General features: G+C 43.5%; 1 pseudogene across 1 annotated transcript; it reads right to left on the reverse strand.

The window, feature by feature from the left end:
- Positions 1 to 11,866: 11,866 nt before the first annotated feature.
- Positions 11,867 to 15,335, reverse strand: LOC146180783 (uncharacterized; annotated as a pseudogene). The gene is made up of 4 exons (XR_014700036.1): positions 14,980 to 15,335; positions 14,292 to 14,498; positions 14,070 to 14,167; positions 11,867 to 13,776 (listed from the first exon to the last, which is right to left on the reverse strand). The product of XR_014700036.1 is annotated as an uncharacterized LOC146180783 (transcript).
- Between the last annotated feature and the right edge of the window lie 360 nt (positions 15,336 to 15,695).

Consider the following 15,695-nt stretch of genomic DNA (forward strand, 5'->3'; position numbering starts at 1 on the left):
CATGAACATAACAGATGCACGAAACACTGACAGCTCCACAGATCAGCACAAATATTTTTCAAAGTACCTTATTGCATAAACTGTTCCTTTCGTCAATAATATATATATCCTCTCTTTCACTCATGAAGTGAAGGAGTGCAGAAAAAAAGTGAAAATTCAGCTTTACTAGTTCCCAGCCGCATAGCATACAGAAATTCAAGAAGCAAAATCAAAACAAGAAGAAAAAGAAATGCAGGCAGAGCAAGATGATGGCAACAGCACAAAACCACGGGTGAAAATACAGGAATGGCTTGTTTAGAAAGGCGAGATCAACTGATTCTAGAAATAAGTAAAACAAAAACTATTTGAACTACAAGAGACATCGGGTATAAGTGAAAGTACACACTCGAGAAAGCCTAAAGATAAAAAAAAAAGTTACATTAGAGGAAGTGGTGGAAGAAACCAAATGTGTATTGTGTGGTATGAACAGAAGAGGGTTGCTCAATAAAAATTACATAACAAAGCAAGAAATACATCTGATGAAAGGATTTTTGTCAAAGAAAAACAATTTCAATTCTTTTTCGAAGTTATTTAGAGAGTAATACCATTATTACAACAGAAGTTTAACAAGTGTGGTAACATTCTGTATCATTTGTTGTCCATAACTGGTACTACACGTTTTCATTAACCAAGGTTGTGTGCTTCTGCACTAATAAGCTAGGTTCCTTTTACGAAGGGATGCCGACTGTAATAGGGAATAGCTGTTATTTTATTTCAAAGTTGTAATGGTGAACCAAGAAGACATTGGACCCACCACATGCCCGAAGTGTTCCACACCAGCTGCGGAAGTGGATGTTTGCCACCTGCTGTGGACTTGTGCAGTCACAAGGGCATCAAGGACACAGATTCTGCAGGAAGTGGGACTGGCGGCAACAAGGGCGAAGAATTTCTGCAAATGGCTCACCGACAACAATAAGAGCAGGAGCCTTCTCCGGTTCCTTATGGAAAATAATTTACATGATCTTTTTATAATATGCCTTGGCAAGCTTACGTAATAAAAAAAAAAGAACACAAGCAGTGAGAGTATAGGTTGTCTGTTTTCATTATACAATACTTACTATACAATACTTCCCAACAGAGGTTGGGAAGAGTGACTTCTAGGGGCACTTTCAATATTCCTTAGCATTTTTCTCTGCGAGTAAAATTGATTTCACAATCAGTTTTATGGTAACTTATTCTATTCATAGAAACAGTTTGATATTTTTGGCTCTTTATAGCCATACCAATTTCCAAGTTCCTTTCATGAGCATTCAGGTAGGATATACTGGAGTCAGTATATTGTAAATTGCAAAATGAAACAGCTGTGGATTACAACGTGCTCTGAAAATAACTTGCCGGTGCTGCGAGTGGGTTCGCTTCTAGACGGCCGCGGATCGAAGACGTCGTCTTCATGTATGACAGGTGTGGAGGGCCTGCTGTCTCTCGACGAACTTTGGATGAGCTCGGGCGCGACGATAGCGTCCGTGCCAAACACGGAGGGCGAAGGATCATCGTCCGGTATGGAGTAGTCGTCGGCATCATTGGTCATTTGGCTTACCAAATGCGCCACCGTCGTACGTCCAGAGCCTGCAATGAATAATAAGAACAGTGAAGCAGATTTGGCTGCGTAAAAAGCTAAGACGTAGATAAAAAGAAAATGCCGACGCTACAAAAACTCCAGGTATGCTTACATCCTGCATCGACGTCAGGCATGCTGCCGCGGTCCGTTGCCGCGTACACTTCCGCTGCGGTGTCCCTTGCTAGTGCGGCTGAACTTCTCGCAGCAGCAGGCGAGCTTCGGGAACCACAGCTTTGCGCTGTTTTTTTTAATGCTCGTGTCTTGTGCCCATTTTCTTTGGCTATGGTCAATATTTCCTCCAACAGTTGCTCTAGTTCGGAGTACTCCTCCTCGGTACCAGACCTAACCCAAGCAAAAGAGAAAAGTTTGTATGTATATTACGCTCCTTACTGAAGTAAAACGACGAAGCGACTTACTTGCGGAGGCTTCTCCTGTCCCTGTCAGCATATTGTTCCAGCAGGAGGCATGTGCGCTCGCGCACGGTGCGGGCGGTAAAAAACTTCCCCCGCGCCTGTGTCAAGCGCAAAGCAATTTGCGCCCACCGCGCTCCACGCTGCATGTTGTCCTCAAAAGGATTGCAGTCTCTTACGTCTCGCAGCATATCCAAGTCGTCGTTCTTCGAGAACCGAAGGCGCGGAGGTGAAGCACTCATATTGACGACGTCTTTGTTGACTTTTGACCACGGCGTGCTTCTGACTCACGCTTGATTTTTCCGCCTTCCGTACCAAATCTCACGAGATCTCGCAAGCTTCCGAGTTTCACCAGGGGGCACTGGTTTCGCTGTGCTTCGCGTGATCTCGCGAGACCATTGCTATGGCAACGGCAAAAGCTTCTTCGTCAGGCTTAACAGCTGTAAAATCGTGCTTCTATCTAAAAAATAAAGGCTATTTGTCACTTGAAACATTATGCGAGGGTAAGATTGGGCAAACTGAAGGCGAATACAACAGTTTAGAACACGATATCACGCCGAGGAATTAGCGACGAAGCTGTTATCGATGTGAGGCGGGCGCTCTGGTCGCCGCCATGTTGTCAACGCTACGAGTACGCCAGCAACGTGAAGATGCCAACGTGAAAATCCGAATCTCACGTACGTCCGTGAAACTCCCGCGGACTCTTCACGTTCTGCGCATGCGCACTGGTCACACGTAGGCGCTTCACGTACGTGAAGCTCCCACGTACGTGAAACTAAAACTCTCTATTGAGATTAACCCTGGACCTATGACCAAAGCTCAGGACGACAAGCTTGAATATCCGGCGGAGGTTGTTACGCGTATAGACGCTGGTCACGCAAGCATCCTCGAAACTGTTAACAAAGCTCTAAGTATTCATATTACGCTTAAAACCAAGATGGAAGCCCTAAGCAAGCGAGTCCAGGAACTCAAAGGTCGAATCGTCGTCGAATGTTCATGCCGCCAGGAATGTAGATCAAGGAATTTGTAAAATACAGGACAAAATTGACCTTGAAAACCGCTCTCGTAGGTCAAACGTACTTTTCTTTGGTATCGAGGATTCCGATGAGTCTGAAAATTGGGAAGCCTCGGAACGTCTCGTTAGCGTCTTTTGTACCGAGATGCTTGGTGTCACTGCTTCTTCCATTGCTAGAGCTCGTCCTATAACTGCTAAATATTATAACAAGGATGTAGAAGCAGTCATAAGTATGGGCTTCAAACTAAAAGGCAAAAATTTCAGCATTTCGCGGGACTATTCCGAGGCCGTCCGTGTCAAAGGTCGCAAGCTACTGCAGTTTTGTAAAACGGTTAAAGAAGTTTCAACAAGCTTTTTATCAATGATGACATGTCTGAATGGAACACTGATGCTAATCATGCTGTGTGCGTCTCGCGGCGCAGTGCGGATGGACATTGTTCACGTAGTCAGTCGCTCGGCAGTTCACTACAGTCTTCAAGCCAACGTCCACTTACACGTGTGAACACTGTGTGCTTTCTGCACACTAACATTCGAAGTGTCTTGCCGAAAACTGTTGCTCTGTCATCACTCATTGATTCATGCTCTGCATCACTGGTAACTCTTACCGAAACGTGGCTTAATGATACCGTTCATGATGATTGCATTTTAGTACAGGGGTCATTTTTTAATTTTTTTAGGTGCGATAGGAACTCTCGTAGGGGAGGCGGCGTCCTTCACGCTATCAGAAAGGAATTTATTGTTATTCCAGTCACTGTTACTTCATTTCTCGAGTGCGTTTTAGTCTCAGTGCGGTGCGGAGCAACTAACATTATAATCGATGTTTTTTATCGTCCCCCTGACATAGTGACTGGCTTAATTTTCGCAAGAATTTTCTCGAATTCTGAGTGAGATATGTACGCGTTTTCCCAACGTTAAGTTGATCATCTTCGGCGACTTTCACTTTCCAAGCATTAACTGGAACTCATTAGCCGTCCCTCCCAGTAACACTGAAGCTCATGCTTTTCTCCACTCCTGTCTTGATTTTTCGTTAACGCAGCTCGTTCATTTGCATACGCGATCCTCAACTAGTTCTGCTTACATTTTGGACCTTCTGTTGTCAACCGATCCCAACATCTGCTCCAACTTAAATCACCAGGATGGGCTCTCTGACCATGCCATTATAACTGGCAATCTTTCTTGCTCTTTCAATGAAAAGAACATAAGAACAAAACAAATCCGATGCTACAATAAAGGCCACTATGTGTCTATTAATAACAAACTGCCTCTCTTTTCTCTGGAGTTCCTGAATGATTTGTTATCTCGCTCTGTTGAAGAAAATTGGACTATTTTCAAAGATACCCTCACTGACCTTATCAATAACTTCATCCCAGTAGTTACAATCGGAGAATAAATGTGCACCTTGGTTCAATCAACAGCTTCGTCGACTAAGTAATAAAAATAAGCGCCTTTACAGGCAAGCAGATAAGAACCATATTTCGAGTGCGCGCTAAAAATACAAGGAATGCGATAAGCTTTACCAAACGTCTCTCAAGTCAACCGGGCACCACTTTTTCATTAAGGACTTGCAAATAACCCTCGCCGTTTCTGGAAAGTGATAAGCCCAAATAGCAAATAGTTCCTGAAGCCCACTGCGTTCAGCTATTTAACGACGCGTTCTCTTCCGTTTCCACTAATGAAGACACCTCGTCAGCGCCCAGCTTAAATAATTTTCCTAACATATCAATGTCCGAAATATTAGTCAGTCAAACTGGTATATTATGCCTACTTAATAATCTTAAGATTTCTACCAGTTCTGACCAACATGACTTTAATCATAAAATACTTAAAAGCACATCGCACTCCATTTGCTCAATAATAACTGCCCTTGTTCTCTCAATCATTATCATCGGGTCTCATACCTCATGACTGGCTTGTTGCCAAAGTAATACCGATCTTCAAAACCGGTCATCGTTCTTCTCCGCTTAATTATCGCCCTATCTCACTAACGAATACTTTCTGCAAACTTCTTGAACACGTCGTTCACAGTCAAATTTTTAAGTACTTGGAAAACAATAACATAATTTTCAAATACCACCACGGTTTTCGAAAGGGCTTCTCTTGCGACACACAACTCGCCGGTTTCGTTCATGATTTGCATTCATCCATTGATGCTGGTGGTCAAATGGATGCCGTTTTGCTCGAGTTTTCAAAAGCTTTCGACCGTGTTCCTCATCATAGGCTAATACTCAAACTAACTCAGTTGAATATTCACCTATTGTTGTTACTTGGATTACGGACTTCCTCAGTGCTAGACTTCACTTCACTTCATTAATAGCTACAACTCCACTGACTCTAAAGTCACTTCTGGGGTACCACATGGGAGCGTCCTTGGCCCACTCCTTTTTTTTTTCAATATATATTAATGATCTACCCAACTCTGTGTCTTCTAGAATTAGGCTCTTTGCCGATGACTGCGTAATATACCGAAATATTTCTTCTATCACTGACCAACAATGTTTCCAAACTGACCTTGATACAGTAACCCCATTGTGCACAGCTTGGCTTATGCCACTTAATACTTCCAAAACTAAGCTTTTGTCTTTCACTCGCAGCGCTCGCATTCCCACAACCTATTTTCTAAATAACAACTTTGTCGAACTTGCTACTACCTACAAGTATCTTGGAGTTCATCTGCAATGTGACTTAACATGGCACAACCACATTAATATAACTTTAGCATCCGCCAACCGCTCACTCGGCCTTCTAAAGCACAACCTGAAGCAGGCCCCCCTCCCCACGTGAAGAAACTAGCGTTCCTCACGCTCATTCGTCCGAAGATTGAATATGCATCAGCCATCTGGGATCCTGAACAAGCCTACCTCATAGCTAACATTGAGTCCTTGCAGAACCGTGCTGCGCGTTTTATTTATTCTGACTACTCACACACTACCAGTGTCACTGCCCTGAAAAATCGCGCCGAATTAGAAGACTTGTCTTTCCGCCGCAAAATATCACGGCTAACACTTTTCCATAAACTGTATCACCATACATCGCTCCACCACGATTTTTTCCTATCACCATCAGCCTTCTTTCCACGGCTCGAATATCCGCACAAAGTTAAACGCATCGCGTGTCGTTCATTTGCATTTGCGAAGTCATTCATACCACGCACTATCATAGAGTGGAACGATCTACCAGCACACACAGCCATTGAATCCAACGCCTCCACATTTCACGACCTCATCCGCAGCGACGTTGACATTTGAAATGTACTTTTTTTTTACAATACGTAGACGCTGTAGTACGTTCATTTCTGTCATGCTTTTTATTGCTTTCTTAAACATATACTTTGTATTCTTTCTATAGCCTGTTTCTTTATCCTCTGGTGCTTAATTATTTTCCCATGTTATATTTAGTCTGTTTATTGTTCATTTGCTTTTTAATAATGTTCCTGTTACATGTTTTTTTTTACACGGACCCCCCGTATGTAATACCCTCAAATGAGGGCCTTTAGAGGTATGTTGAATAAATAAAAAATAAATATATTTAAGTCGGCCCAGAATAACAAATGCCTCTCCACACATACGAGTTATGAAAATGTTTCTCCGCCATGGACCTGCGCGCCGTCTATAATACTACAAAAATATATCCACTGTAACATGAGCGGCTACAACCTTTCTAAAAATATTTACGTCACTTCTGGCACACAGACTGCATGAGCAACCAAAATCTTAAGGGTTCAAACCTTGACTGTGCCTACACTGCTTATACAAGAGGAGTTTGCTGGCTCCTATTTGCGTCCTTTTACCTTCACCATCCTTAGGAGCCTTCTTTAGGATATATTGGGAAAGGGAACATCGTCCAGCTATTTTTTGAGTGGTTTGTGCAGAGTGGCACGCAGCAAACATGCATCCTGACAGTTTTGTGGCCTAAGAAAACTGTGACTGTGGATGCGAGACCCGGCACGTGCAACGGCACAGGGTGTAAGCGCGGAGTGGGCAGAGGTACTGTAGGAGAGGGCTCAAATCAACACCACCTAGCTCAAATATGTCGACCCTATTCACGGAGACATGACCTCTGCAAAGAAAGGCAACACAATTCACAGAGCGGCAGGGAAGCGGGCGCATTGAGGCACCCCACCCCAGCCGCAGCTGCAGCGCCTCCAGCTGTGGCGTTGACAGGATGACTCTTTGAATGCTCAGATATCAAAGAGACGGGAAGGTTTGTGGCGGATGTATGCCATTTTCCTCACCCTCCCTCACAATTCTGTTGTGCCAGAAATGCTGCTTAGCTGTTTTTTTGTTTCTTTTTTTTTTTTTTGGGGGGGGGGTCGCTCTCTGGCGGCGGGAACGCGGGGTCTGTAAGAGGAGACTGACCTCCAAGAGTGAGCCGCTGTTCTCACACACAGACATCTCGCAACTTTCACGACCTATAGGGGGCGCCACCGCAATTCCAATATGGCTGCGAAATGATGATCGGGTGCGAGGCGCGGCGTGGCGACAGCTAAGGTGGGAGAAGGAGTCGCTTTGTCTGCTGTTATAAGTGCGTTGTTTACGGACATGGCTTTCCCATTTGTGAACTCGTTATCGTTAGGGTGTATAATAGCCCACATTGGGAGCGCAGAAACTAGACTGCGCTGCCTTGTTGAAGGTGAAGAGGTATTGAACGCCGGCCACGTTATCTGCTGCGGCATAAAAGCTTCTTCGGCCACGACTGTTACAGTCCAAGGACTCTGTGTACAGACATCACATCCACGCCAGAAGCCGCACGAACTCTGGTTTCAATTGTGCACACAGAACACAATACAGGTAAGCGTGCATTTTTTTTTACTATAACTGTCGAGTGTAATGTGCTCGCTGCCGCCGTTATGTGATCGCCGCGAAAAGTTGCGCGCTCGGCAGCAGAATAGCGGATTATCCCGAATCACGAACGCCTCTAACTAATGCCACGTTTGGTGGTGGAGTGCCTTCTTTTCGCTCTATTATAACACATGCCGAAAGTCGAGCTAGCAGAAATGTTGGTTGTTACCGGTTGATCCCGCCGGTTCATGTGCTACATTTTGCATTACTGCCTAATTAACATATTTGGTTGGTTGTTGCCGGTTGATCCCGCCGGTTCATGTGCTACATTTTGCATTACTGCCTAATTAACATATTCTACATTCGTTTGCTGCTGTCTGCGTATTCAACGACTAAGCCCGAGATTGCCATTTCTGCTCAGACTGCGTTGGCCCATTTCAGGAGGGGCAAATGCGAAAACGCATATTTGCTGCGCGATACGAGTGCAGCCAGTCAATGATGATGCAATCCTAAGCCCTCTACTACGGCGTCTTATAAGACTGAAAGATTCGGGACCAAAAAAAAAAAAACGCGCACAGAAACTGGTACATTCTGATGTACAGAATGCGTGCATCAGAGCCAGCATGCAAGTCATTCGGTTGTGACTACTGAACGCATTGTCAGATCATTTTTATTTTGAAGAAATCTGCCTGGATTTGTGTTGCTTGAATTCTGCTTGTAGAAATCCTCAGTGCATATCCTCTACTATGCATGCTTCTGTGAAAGTAATCATTCTCAGACTGGCCACAGTGAATTAAATGCAGAACATGGTGCAGCCAGCACTCATGATGTACTCAATTGAAAGAAAGAAGACACTTTATTTTGGCAAATGGGCATGTGCAGAGACAATGGTCTAAATTTCCTGAAAACCTCCCTCGAGTAATGTACAAATGGATGATCATGTTTGTTCTTTCCAGGGTCACTGTACGTGCAAAGCAGGCAAGTCGACGAGATGCAAGCACATGATTGCTCTGCTGCTGTTTGTTCACAGGTAAAAGTACAAAACTCAGACTGTATGTTCATAGTGTAAAAGAACATGAAGTTATATTTAAACGTCTGTATGATGCTACACTGGAATAAAAATAATTTCAGTGACTGCAACATTCAAATTATGTCACTAATACAGTTCATTCCTCGAGTGCTCTGCTGTGCTTATATTATCTGCCATAGTTTTCATTCAGTCATAACTTTAAACTGAATATCTCAGTTTGTTAATGACAGCTTTTCTGAATACTAGCAAATTCAGCTGGCACTTCAAGATATGTGGATTATCATATATCATGTCATGCTACAGCATTCATGTGTCTTGTGAAAAGGTATATAACTTGGAAGTAATTTTTCTTCACAGGACTGGCATCCAAAACCTGGAAACGCTCACAGGAACCGATGTGACTCAAGCGTGGGGCAAGCTCAAGGAGACGCCTTTGTATGGGCCGAAAAAGATAAAAGACCTCTGCCTTGTGCGCTCACAGCCTAGATTGCGCTTGGAGGAAGCTAAGCTTCAAGATATTAGAAAGAAGCTTATTGCTGCTGCACCACATAGCACTCTTGCCCTCCACCAGAAAGGCCGAGGCAACATATTGAGAGATACTACTAGTCAAGAACAACAAAGTTTTTCATGTGAGGACTCTGGCTTGGAGCCAATGCTCTTGATGGAGCACTTGGCTTCAATTAAGAATGCTGAGGAATATGAGCGTTTGCTCTTCCACGGTATTGCTTTTAAAGATGTCACAAAACTAACCCTTTAAAAAGCCACCATGGATAACCTGCCAAACAATGAGGTTACATTTTACAAGAATTTTGTCACTGTGACCCTGAACGAAGCGCTTGATATTTGCACAAGTACAGCAATGCAAGATAATTCAAAATGGATGAGGGAGAAAATGCTGCGCATCACAGGAAGCAAATGCCACTCATTGTACAGATTTGTTCCTAGCGAGGAACGTGACTGGGACCAAAAGATTGCAAAAATGTTATGCTCTAACTTCAAAGGTAACGACACAACACGTTATGGAAAGGCTTGCGGAAAGCCAGCACTTGAAGAATATGCTCTGAAATCTAGCGGTACTGTAGCTACCTTAGGTTTAGTTATAAACCCTGTGCTACCATGGTTGGGGTACAGCCGGATGGGGTTGTTTTCGTTAATGGCAAGCCAGATATTCTATTGGAAGTAAAAAGTCCAGTGCTTGGAAAGGCCAGCAAAGCTGTTGACCTCATCAAAGAAAAGAAGGTTCCGTACATCATCAGCGGGAAAGAAAACCACAGCCTACGGCCAACGCATGCCTACTATTCACAAGTTCAGCTTGGACTATTCCTTTTAGGACTTGAGGAGGCGCATTTTATTGTTTCCAGTAAGATAGAGTCATTAGTCATTCCTGTCAAAAAGGATGCTACATTCATTGATGGACTCATCAGACGACTCCAGTACGTATACTTTGCCCACTATTTGCCCCACCTTGCAAAGCGCAGAGAGTAAAGACTCAGTGGTGTCACGAGGGGGGTGATGACAATGCTCAACTAAAATGCCTTAAACCCTATTCCATACACTTCACTGACGTTTGGAGCATACCACATTGCCGAACAAAGTATGGGTATCAGATGCTTTGATTTAGGATTCCCAAATTATTAAACAGTTTGCAGTTGTCTTTGGATTAACAGGTGCTTTAAAATGTATCACTATGTTATCTCTCAAGTTCAATTTCTCTTGTATTACTCCTATGTTTGATCAACCATGTGTGCATACAATTTTAATGCGCCATTGTTCCTTGCTAATTTCTTCAACCATATTTCTAGATGCATTATTGCGTCTGTGTATTTTCTCTATTTAGATAAATTTTGAGTGCTTATTGATCATGTTTCTGCTTTTCTATGATTTAGTTTGTTGCATAAGTATCTCCCAGTGCTTTTTCTTATATATATCGCGAATGTTTTTTGCAGTACCCATGAGATATGTAATTTGCTGTGTCAGTCGTCCCTCACTACTTTGCCGCAACATATTTGCTGTCACAGCCGCTTCACCAGAGTGCATAGCCCAAGTCAAGCCTTTAATCTGGCTTTTTGGCTACTTATCCCTTTCAGCACTGTAATGTTGTTTGAAAAATATTGAATAAATAAAATGAAAAGTTACCTGTGTAGAAGGCTTTCACCTATGCATGTGGCGTGTTAAAGGCTCTGCTTGGGATCCAACTACAGCGCGTGGTCTCATACTGGGCAATCAGCTGTCTTAAGGTGCTTGCTCAGTGACTTTCCTCTCAACCTACCCATGCTAGTGTTTCTGCATTTTTTGGAAATATGTTCTTTTGATATGATGTTTTGCTGAATTATCAGTCGTTGGGCACAATCACTGCGTATAAGATTCAATAAGAAAAGAAATGCCACTTCACTCACACTGCGTTGTTGGATGCAGAGCGACCTTGACTTCAAAGCAAATCATAAGGACAGACAAGGTAGAAAGGAAGTTGCGATCATGTGCTTCGAAGGCGAAGATGAGGGGGGGGGGGCTATGCCTTTACATGGGGTGCGGATGACCCTAGCGACGCTACTGTATAGACCACATGTTTCAAAGAAAGCCATATTCCTTTTTCTGTTCTCTTCTTAATTGCATACCTTGCATTAAAACAGACGTAACTAGGAATATTTAAGTACCCTAAGGACCTTCCCCATTACACATTTGATATGGGGGTGAGTGGATAATAATTTTCAAACAAAACAATATGCTTACATAAATGCATAAGGATCCATGGTAAAACAATGCAATTAAATGAAAAGATGAAAAAAGCAAACACATTATCAAACTGACACAATATTATACATGATGGGCATGGAGCTACAGTGCAGTAAAACGTAGTTAGCAATAGGAATATACCACACATTACAAGCAGCAAGTTCAAACACACTACAATGCTGGGTTAGATTCAAGAAATGCTAGTATGTTGCTAGCAAGTATGTTGGGTGTACTGCTAAGCCTACAGACTGTATTGGGTTGACTGCTTCCCACGCTGTTTAAGCGGGTAATAGTACTGTTCTCAACTATAGTGACTCCTGTTCAGCCCCACGAAACCAAACTCAAGCCAGCCAGGCATGAAAGGTGCAACGCAGCCCAAAGGTTTTTTGCGCATGACAAAGATGTCTGCTGATTTAATGTGTGCTTTGTTCAATCGAGGCAAAAAAAAAATAATCCAAGAAGTAAACGTTGATAAATATCAGCTATATTAAAAAAAAAAAGTGACAAGTCATATTTGGCTACAACTTTATTGGCCTTATGTGTAGGCATACTGTTAGATACCGTTCAAACAGCTGTGCACCAAATTCTGCACTCTGGGATGTATAGAATACATGTTTAATTGCGCATAGTTGTCTACCAACATGCATTTGTGTGCTATGTTTAAAAAGCAAATACGAAGGGTTCCAACTTGGTCCACTGACATAAAGCTGAAGTGCGACATATGCAGTAAAAGAAGTACATTAAATAATACAGTATCTAACTTCTCAGTGGACACCTTCACCGAGAGGGACATATGTCGTCAGTTCGAATATCGGTCGCAAATTGCCCTCCAACTTGACTGGAATATGGATGCTAAATGGGAAACAGATTGATATGACACCAACGCTGCACAAAGAACAGCTGCAGTACAATTTTGATACAAAATCACGTGCACATTTTCTCCGTTTTTTTTTCTATTCTGGCTATGGCGGTGGCTTTTCGACTGAACGGACTGTATAAGCTTCATGTAAAAATGGACTTACACACGTGTAGCAAATGTGTATGTATTAGGATACCAACACTTTGTAGTGATTTGAAGTTAAGATTCACAGTGATGTCTCTAAAAAATCAAGGATTACGCAGTCTGGAATCTCTTTTCTGCCAGTATTGGTGCAGACATATTAACAATACCAGTAATTACAATAATTGCTTCATCAGCAACAGCCAGCATCTCCCAAGGCATGGGACCTTTCAATACTCTAAAAAGCTTTGAGCTCTGTATGGCACGCTCAACATGAACTCTCGCCCTTGCTATCTGCACTGTCTTGGCAGCATCTTCTGCAGAAAACTGAGCCTGGTTACGGAGAAAAGGTGGCTGAATGACGCCAATGCCCAATGCAGAACATTTGTCCTCAATATTGAATCCTTTATCTACCATTATGTCATCTTTAAATGGCTCTAGTTTTCCAAGAATATCGGAGTCTTCGACACAGGCTTTATCAGAGGCACGTCCCCCAAAAGCGTCGCCTACAAAGGAGATTCGGCCACCTGGAGACACACCTATCATTACTTTCAATGTGTTTTTGCCTTTGTAATGAGAGTATGTAAGGATTCGGCACGAGGCACAAAGTGATTTTTCTATTTCTACCTCTGTGCAGTCTAGCACTATTCTTACATCTTTATAAGCAGCAAAACAATGCGGCTCATTCTCACTAATTTCTTCCTTGCTTGGCCATGGAATGGCCGCCTCAAGCACAGCAGCCATGGTGCGCAACGTCCCGTAGAAACACCTATGCACAGTGCTCCGAAGTACCTAACAAAACTGCAAGGCATTTAAAAGACAGGAAAGTCTTCAGCCGCACCAGAACGAGTATAACTCTCTCCAGCACACTTTTCTCAGTTTGCATAGTGTCTTCTTTAGCAACTTGTTCAGATATGGTGAGTAGAAGGTGAAAGCTTTCTACACCTGTAAACGCCCTTACAGCACTGTCTATCAAAAAGAGATCAAAAAAACCTTTTTTCATTGGAACAGAACTGGTGTCTACTTGGACACCTGTGGAACGTAGCCCAGTAGAGTTTTGGTTGAGCTGCAGCAGTGCTTGAACAGCCACATTTTCCAGCCCTGCAAGTTCAGTACGTCTTACATCCAGGCAGACGAGACTCTCAGCTGTATGCTGCACAGCTAAGAGATCCGCTGTTCCTGCTTGAACACTGTTTGTAGCCTCTGATGCATCCTGCATGAAAAGGGAAGATAATCGTAAATGCTTGTTTCATGCATGCTGCACAGAACCAAATTTCCCTGAAAGTTTACACTACAGTAATAATAGTCCACACCATATGCAAGTAACTTAATATGGCACAAACATCTGCCAGTACATGAAAGTCTGCCTAATCTAATTCTAACCTACATCTATGTCTCGCTTATGCAGGTTGTTTGCAGCTTGATTTGTTAAGCTGCTCACACAGTTCATCAACCAGTTAGCTATCACCTTCACTAACAGTCAGTAACAAGACAACTTATACTTACACATGCTGCACTGGTGTCTGTGCAATCCTGGGATGTTGCCACTGATGGCATTGGCATGCAGCAAGAGCCACTTCCACTCGGTGGTTTGGTGCCAAGGCCTGCAAATTCATTCAGTTGAGTAACAACTTGTAACAAAAGGGAACTCACCGCTTTTTATCTAGCTAAACAAACGCACCTGGTAAGTAAAGAATGAGGCATTTTAGATTGAAGCAAAAGGTATACATTTCAGGCACAGGTTGGCACACAATGCAGGGGGCATCTCCTTGTAGAAGCACTCACTTTTTGCAGCAGCTCTCCCAGAGGCTCGTAGTGCTCGTTCATGCGATGCCTGTTTTGCCCCTTCATTTTCGCGGTCATGAGTCCGTACGGGCAGGCGTCTCGAAGGGATGGCAGTCTTCTTGAGACGCCTTTTGGAGGGAGTCCATGTGTCTGGTTATCAGAGATAAAGAAATGGCTAAACGCGCGCACTCTAATTACGCTAGCAGACCATGCACACTTTTGTTGGCATGAATATCGAGAGGCAAAAGCATGCTAGGATAACGCTCCCTAGGAGCAGAATGTCTGGGCCGTTTCGCATGTCTTTTTTTTTTAAGACATGCTCAAGTACAAAAACCGCGATGTATAATTTAAAGCTCAGCAGAAATGCAGCCAATTAAAAACGCAGTTGTCCGTATCCAATTCTATTTCAGTGAAACAACCTGTCTGTCTTCTGCATACACAGCGCCTGCTTAGTGTTCATATTTGCTGGCAAATTTTAAAAACGAAGCAAAAATAAAAAGTGCATTTAAACAAATCTTCAAACGCATGCAAGTGATACGCTGCAGCAAACACGCTATTAACGTTCGTACATTGTTACTCAGGTGCGGCCTCCGTTTAGGAAGGCCGCAAACGTTGCAAAATGCATGCTTACCTATGGTGCCCCAGAAGAAATCTTCCGGCGCGAAATGTTGGCTGCAGACTGTCATGGCTTGCATGACGGTTTTTCCAATCCGAAGCTTCGCTGCCCACGTTTTCTTCATGCGCACGTCCGAAGGAAACGCGTGGAGGCTTACCTCGCCCCTCACAGTGCGATTCGTGCACTGGGGCACCGAGCACATCCTATTGCTTTTGTATTTAAGTTTGCCCATTTTGGCGCACTGCTGTCGGCAAGACTTCAAAGCATGCAGGCGTACACATGGGACGAAGAACGCGGGAATTGCACCACGCGACGAGCCCTTGCTGCACGAACGCCGCGTCTGCCAGCGATTTGATCATCGGTTTATCGTTTCGAGCGTTCACCGCGCGGCGGCGGCACCGTCTGTGAAAGTTGCGAATAACCTAGCACCAATGCCTAGTATAGAAAACTGCAGTTTTCCGGCAATTAGTTCGTTGTAAGCGCCGGGCACGCTGAAGTTATCGATGAACTTGAGAAACTTGTCGATGACGGAAAGCTGGAAAGCGCAGAAGCTAAGGTCAGTGCATTTCCGCAGATCAAGCATAACTATAACGACACAGCCCACAAATAATTGAAAATGAAGGAGACAATAGATCACACTTTCTGACCAATAGTTGATTGTTATGGGTTTGCGGGTGTTGGAGAACTCCCACAGCGGGCAGTTTGGCAACGTTCCGCTGCGGTGAAAATGA

This window comes from Amblyomma maculatum, chromosome 8 (assembly GCF_055883805.1).
Source record: "Amblyomma maculatum isolate TAMU_Amacu chromosome 8, ASM5588380v1, whole genome shotgun sequence".
Taxonomy (NCBI): domain Eukaryota; kingdom Metazoa; phylum Arthropoda; class Arachnida; order Ixodida; family Ixodidae; genus Amblyomma; species Amblyomma maculatum.